The following is a 7,866-nucleotide window of genomic DNA, read 5'->3' as shown; positions in this document are numbered from 1 at the left end:
CATATATAGGAATTTCCCCCCGGTCAAATATTTCCTTAATTGCCTAGGTAATAGTGGACCCCACTATTTTTCAATGGTTAAGAAAAAATTCAGTTGTTATATAGACCATGGTTTTCGAAACCAGATCGGACCGGAAAAATCAAGAACCGGTCACTTGACCGGTTCCATTTTCCCCAAAACCGTTGATTTTGGTCAGCAAACCACTGAACCGGTTGGTTAATCGTTCGAAGTGTTTGAATGGTTTTTACCATTTTTCAAATTTTAAATTTTTTTTTTATTTTTTGTCAGAACGGGCCAATCATTCAACCCGAACGGTCAGACCATTCGACCCAAACGGTTAGACCATTCAAACCGATAACCAGACCCCTAACAGATTCGGTTTTAAAAACCATAATATAGACCATCAAGGCATATAGATTTATTCTTGGAAAGGTTTCAAAAGACGCACCTTTTAATTTATCTCTTCTACAGTAACTTTCTGAAATAATTGGCGCGGTTGTTGAGTTGCATGTTTTGATATAACCTAAAGACCATGATGAGGAACAACACTATTTGTCATAGAAATACCATTTGTTATTGTTACTTTCCCATCTATCGTGGGGGTGGAATTTAGATGCCACACCCACATTGAGTTGGCTATGTTTTCACTTGAAAGTTGCAGTCGATCTTGGATTTTGATCGGATTTTTTGAAGTAAATTTCTTCAATGTTGGATCATTCAATGACATCTATAAAGGACATTTGTTTGATGGCAAGCTAGAACGGTTTGCATTGGTTCTCCCAAGTTTGAAGGAAAAGGTAGGGAAACCTATACAAGGTTAATTTGTAAAGGTTTCCTTATCTTTCTCTTCTTTTTCCTACTTTTCCCTTCAAAGTTCAAGCCAAGCACAACGCAAAGGAACTGCCAGTTTTGATTACATGAGGCAAGGTTCCATGTTGTGCTGCCTTAGGATCCACATATCCTACTGCCATGTGGTGATTGATTTTAATGGTGGGAGGTTTAGAGGGTAATTAGGTAATCTTTTGTGATTGACAACGTTGGCAGGAACTTCTCTGAACATGAATCCAGGGCCCTAGTTTACCCTAAAAATGGTCATCACAACTGATGTTCGTATTTGATGAAGCTAGAACTTCCTTTAAGTGGAATTATTCGACCATATTTGGAGAGTTAGCTGGTGTAAGCGGGCGTGTTGTGCAACGGCTTTGAGAACTCCATGCATGCGCCCAACACATCTCAAGATGGAAAATATCTACGAAGGCATCAAAATTCAAATAACCCTTTATTAAAGATTGGTCTCGAAGAAGTGAATCACTCAGCTCAACACCACCAGTGATTGAGTCAAATGAAGAAAAAAGATCAAGCTTCCTCTTTCATGAAGGCGGTTCATCTAGACAATAATCAAGAAAAACTCATACTAATAGAGTCACAACTGTGGTGCACCCAGTGAATATGGATGAGAGAAAGAAAAAGTATCAAATGTTAATGATAAATGGGCACTTTACTGTTAGACAGTTTTTGTATGCCCTTAGCTTCAATCTGATTTGATGTACTTTTGTTATTTAGTGGAAATAAATAAAGTGCATGTTTGATTCATGTCGTTTGGTTTAATTCTGTGTAAAACCCTAAAATTGGACTTTTATAGAGACTCGTGTTTGTTTTAAATGTTCACAGCCGTTGGATAAGTCTGGGGAGATTTATCCTGCCAAGGCTGATACTGGTGTGCCACCAAGTGTTGGGATGGCCTGTCTCAGCCACCAGGGTAAGACCCGAGGCACATGCAGTATGGGATTACTTGAATCCTTGAACTGGACCAGATTTCCAGTATTGCCCTGGACCTTGGAGATAGATGGGCAAAACTGGAAAGTTACACCTGTCCCCTAAACTCGATTATGACACTTCACTATGTTTTGGATCATGCTGCCTTTGATATGCCAATCAGTGAGATCCTTAGCAGGGATCAAAACCTGGGTATGTTGGGGCAGTTTGAGAATTCATCTGAGTGGATGATCATAGTGACAGAATCAGTCACTTTGTCGGACAAAGGGTAATGATCGGGAATGCACTCTCTCTGATGAAACCAAACTACCGGCAGTTGATTTCAGTCGTGGGAATTTTGTTTTGCAAAATTAATATATTTATATATATATTACAGTTTCAAATTGTTTGCAAATGGTTTTAATTCCCGGGATCCATGTGAGAGGAGAGTGCGGCACTGTTCCTTGCAGCCGAGGGAGAGGTCCTCTCTTGTCGGGCAATGCTTGATCATTAAGGGCTGAGAGGTTAAGTGTAAGACCATTGAGGATAATACCTGATGGGATAATCTTGCACCTGCCCACAGTCCCTGGGTTTTTGTAAGATGGCTTGGCCTGGGGACCACTTAATGTAAGTGTTGGGCCCATAGGGTCCATATGATGGACTCAAGGGGTTCATTGACTTTTTCAGTGAATTCGGCTAGGCCTTGTATTAAAGGCTGGGCCGAACCCATGTGGCTGGTGTGTAGATCAATGCTTGGGTCCCACGCCATACAAAGAAGCCCAACTGGGCAGCAGATTGGAAAGTAATTAGACACTGAACACTAAATGGGCCAGAAGCCCATTTCGAGGTGGGCTGATATGATCACCCATCCTTGGGGCGAATCTGAGATTAATGTTAGTAAAAGGATTGGGCCTTTAGCCTTATCCACTCTTGGAGACCAAATTCAAATTAGATTTGAATCTGGTAACCTTCTGATAAGATCAGGAGTAAGCTAACTTTATCTGCAGATAGGATTAAGATTATCCCCTATCCAAATACTGATTTGGATTGGGATAACTCCTAATTAGGAGGTTTCTTAATCAAGAAGAAAGGAGGAGAAACCCTAACAAAAGAAAGAGAGAATTACAACAGATTTCGAATCAAGAAAAATCGCAAGAAAGGTTCCTGCGAATTGAGATCAGATCTCATACTCCAGAAAAAAAAGAGAAAAAGGCAGTTCAGCCTTTTCGCCTTTAGAGTTCTCCTCCTGCCGCCGCCATCTCCTTTGCAAGATTAGATCTTTGCAGAAAAGAAAGTCAAGAAATCTGTTCTTGACATAAGTCTTGCAAGAAAGACTGAAATAGATTCAGTGTTTAGTGCTTCCAGAGGATACTTGCGAAGGATCCAGTGTGTAGGACGCACCCTACTGGTTCTGTTCCATCCACAGCTGTGTCATTTTCAGCAGGAACGGATCTTGGAGCATTCTTTGGGTGTGAACACCAACTTTGGGAGATAGTGCTTCTCCGGATCAGGTATATTCCTCCCATTTGTCTTTTGGTACAGATCTGGTTTGATTATGGTTCAAGTAGGATCCTTGAATATTGTATTCTAAATTTAGAGAATATGATTCCCAGTTGGGAGAAGGTAGGAAAATTTTTGAAATTCGCCCACCCATTCCGCAACCTTTATGGCGTCCATTAGATGGATCCTACCATTCTTTCAGTGGTATCAGAGCCACAGGTTCGAATCTTGAAGCAAAAGAAAATCAGATCTGACCCTGCGCAGATGGATAGAAGGTGTTCTTTCAAGATTTGCGCAGATTGTTTTCTTTATTTCAAGAAACTGTTTCTTGTTAAGGGCGATTGATCTGAAATTAATTTTATTAAATCCAAAATTTATTTAGAATTGTTCTTTATTTATTTTGATTTAATGGACTGTTCGAACCTGGAGATCGCAGTGCAGATTTGGCACAGATAGTCTGCACACCCTTTTTCTTTCTATTTATTTATTTCATTTAATTCGGTTTGTAAATTTTTTTAATTTTAGACTGAATGTATAGGATTTGATCAAGAATGTAATTAATAGAAATAGGATTTCTGTTATTTTTCTTGATTAAAGAAGAAGGAAGAAGAAGGCGGCACTGGAGATTTGCAGTTGGAGAAATCGCTTTCTGTGATTTGCAGTTTGTGAAATTGCAACCCTTGTGATTAACCTCTGTTTTGCAGGTGGTGCGAACAGTCCATAGTGTGATTTGTGATTGTTTGAAATCAAAATTATTAATTTCAGATCTTTCATGAATTAATTCTTGAATTGAAAATCGGTTTTGGATCCTCTCGGACTAGATTGGACCAAAACTGTTTGGACCGAATCTGGGGTTTGATAGGGACTGTTTTTCAGTCTGTATTTCTCACACTTGCTGTTCCAAATCTGATGTTCAATTACAGGGATTAATTCAGCCCACCTGTAAAGCCCAGTTTTAAAGGGTTAAAACTACAAAAGGCCCATTACTGTGAGATAAGCCGTATGGGCCGATCTGCTATCTGCGATTCAGCCCATACACCTAGTAGACATTAATTGTTAATGACTTAGATTTTAAATGGGCTATTCAATGGGCTTTACAGCAGTTAATTGATTGGATCAATTCCTCCTTTACATGTGATGTTTGGATGTTTGATGTGCTGTGACCATGGGCCATAAGTACTTGGCCCATGAAGACTCGTTAGTGGCTCTTGCGCACACCATGGCTGAATGCACATCATTGCCATGGTGTCCTTCAAGGTCATTAGATGACCCCTCTTTGCTTGGTGGGCCCCACAACCCTAAAAAGGGATGCGTACGGAACCCCTAGCCGATTAAGGCCCACCAGAAATCTAACTTTATGAAAGTCAGTGGGAGCCACTCTGGTTTGACCTAAATTAAAACTAGGCCGTATTTTTTGTTCCCTCAAGCAAATATGAATGCATGTGATAGGGAGACCCATATGATGGACTCTCTAAAGGCCTTCCGTCATTAGCACAATGATGGGTCCTTCAATAATGAGGAAACGCACCATAAAATTGGGCTATCCATTTGCTGTTGGATCTATTAGAGTGTTTCATAAGATGATAGGGGCGTCATAGACCGATGTGGGAGGGGCTTCACCAGAAAATGGGAACTCTCTCACGGTACCTTGGCGTAACCTGAATATGATGGGTGTGCACTCACTGGACAGAAAGGTTTACCTGAAAACGGCTCTGAACCTTGTCTGACAGAGGCCAAAAGGAAACTCATTTGATGAGTGGATATGATCCATCACAGAAAGGTGGTGGGGTTATGCAGCTGAAACAGTTGGCTTCACGCACCCCATATGATTTCCCACATTTCCAGAGACATTTCGTCATCTCCGTCACTGAGAAAGGAGGGAAATCTCAGAGATGAACAAATGGGAATGGAACATAGATTAAAAGCCATATCTATGTAGGTAACATGAATCAAACTAAGGTTGTGGACTAATGATTTTGCTATTTTATCAGAAAATGGCAAAACGGTCAATTTAAAAAGCTTCTAGACGATAACAAGCTTAAGGGCCCAAACTATGCCGACTGGTACAGAAATCTTATGCTGGTCCTAACTTCCGAAAAGTTAGACAAGGTGGTGAAAAATCCTGCCCTGGAACGTCTGGGTGATAGGGCTTCTGAGGCCCGTAGGAGGGACTACCAAGAGTGGGAGGATAAGAACTCCCTAGCCTGCTGCTTTGTCGTTGCCTCATTAGACAACTCAATACAGAGGCAGTTCGATCAGATCGAACTAACCAAGGACATATTGGACAGTCTAAGAACAATGTATGAAGAGCAAAACCGTTCTACTCGACAGAAGGTCCTGAAATTGTTCATGACCGCGCAGATGACCAAAGGGCAGAAAGTTCATGACCATTGTCTTCGGATGATGGGATACATTAACGAACTTGAAGCTCTTGGATCCGGGCTAGATCTTGGCACGCGAGTGGATGCCATCCTCAATTCTTTGCCCTCTTCCTTCAATGCGTTCACAATGAACTACAATATGAATAAGCTGAATGTCGGCGTCCAGGAACTCAACAATATGTTGCAAAGAGCCGAGGATCTACTCAAGAAGGATGAGCCTGTGGTTATGCTTGCTGAAGCTAACAAATCGGGCAAGAAAAAGAGAAAGGCAAAGAAGCCTCAGAAGAAGGCTGCCATACCTAAGAAGCAGAAGAAGAACAAGGCATCTGATGTCTGTCACTTCTGCAAGCAGACCGGCCACTAGAAGAGGAATTGTCCTGCCTACCTGGAATCTAAGAAAGGTAACATCGAAACTTGTGTCATAGAAACTAACATGTTAGTTACTTCTGTGTCCTGGTGTGTTGACTCCGGGGCTTCAACTCATGCGTGTAACTCACTGCAGGGGTTCAAAGTTAGCAGAAGGTTGAGTGAAGGTGAAGTGACACTATTCTGGGGAACAACTGCAGTGTTGCAGCGGCGGCAATAGGAACCGTAGAATTAGTTTTTAAAGAAGGAATACTTGTACTTAAAGATTGTCTTTATGTACAGAACTTGAGAAGAAATTTAATTTCTGTTTCAAAACTGTGTGCTGATGGATATACTGTTTATTTTAGTAATATGATTACTATTAAACGGAATAATAAATTCATCGCATGCGGGGAACTAGAGAACGGTCTCTATGTTCTACATCCTTCTCTGGAAACTAACTTAACCGAAACTACGTCGGTCGAAAATCCCAAGAAAAGGAATCGTGATACAGTAAGTCCCACGTGCCTCTGGCATTACCGACTTGGCCATATCAGTATTGACCGAATCACAAGGCTGGTAAAGGATGGTCCTTTGGATTTTCTAACCGTAGAAAATCTTCCCACTTGTGAACCTTGCCTTCAAGGTAAGATGTCTAAGCGGCCATTTGACGGTAAGCCTGAAAGATCTAAAGGCACACTTGACCTGATACATACTGATGTATGTGGTCCCCTGAGTGTTAGGACACAGAATTAACACGTGTACTTCATCACCTTTACAGATGATTTTTCACGATATGGTTACGTGTACCTAATGAGACATAAGTCTGAATCATTTGAAAAGTTCAAAGAGTTTAGACAGGAAGTCGAGAAACAGTTAGGGAGAGAAATTAAGGCCCTTCGATCAGATCAAGGTGGCGAGTATCTCTCTGACGAATTCAGGGACTACTTAAGGGACAATGGGATAGTGTCACAACTAGCTCCTCCTGCTACACCTCAACTCAACGGTGTTTCAGAGAGGAGGAATAGGACCTTGTTGGACATGGTCCGATCGCTTCTCGTACGCTCACAATTACCCACATCCTTTTGGGGATACGCATTAGAGGCTGCTATCTACATGCAGAATCGGGTTCCAACCAAATCAGTTCCGAAAACTCCATATGAACTTTGGACCGGAAGGAAGCCAAGTGTAAGACACTTGAAGATTTGGGGTTGTCCTGCACACGTTAAAAGAACAAGTGCGGACAAGTTGGAATCTAAAACCAGTCGTTGCCTGTTTATAGGCTACCCAAAGGATTCAGCGGGTTATCTATGACCCGAGTGAGCAGAAAGTGTTCTGCAGTCGAAATGCCCAATTCTTAAAATCCGATTACATCCTGGACACCCATCGTCAGGAAATAGTTCTTGATGAGGAGAGCTCAGGAGCAGTGGGAGATGTCCCACAAATTCCAGGTAATGACCAACCTAGAAGAACCACCCGGGTATCCAAACCACCAGTCCGATATGATTATGACCAGGATAGTTACCTGGTGGAAACCTTGACTAGTGAAGAGGATCCCATGACTTACGCGGAAGCTATGTTAGACATAGACTCCCAGAAGTGGGTGGAGGCCATGAGAACTGAAATGGACTCAATGGAGACCAATGGAGTTTGGACTCTAGTGGATCCGCCCTCCGGGGTAAAAGCAATTGGTTGCAAATGGATCTACAAGAGGAAAAAGGGCCCCGATGGCAGGATTGAGACCTTTAAAGCTCGTTTGGTGGCAAAAGGGTATACTCAGAAAGAAGGCATCGAATATGAGGAAACCTTTTCGTCCGTGGCCATGCTTAAATACATTAGGATCCTGCTAGCTGTAGCAGTGTACCATGACTACGAGATTTGGAAA

The sequence above is a fragment of the Nelumbo lutea genome, chromosome 4, assembly GCF_056320005.1.
Source record: "Nelumbo lutea isolate HS-2025 chromosome 4, American lotus-T2T, whole genome shotgun sequence".
NCBI lineage: Eukaryota > Viridiplantae > Streptophyta > Magnoliopsida > Proteales > Nelumbonaceae > Nelumbo > Nelumbo lutea.
The sequence above is the reverse complement of the archived record's forward strand: the minus strand, read 5'-3'. Positions refer to the sequence as shown.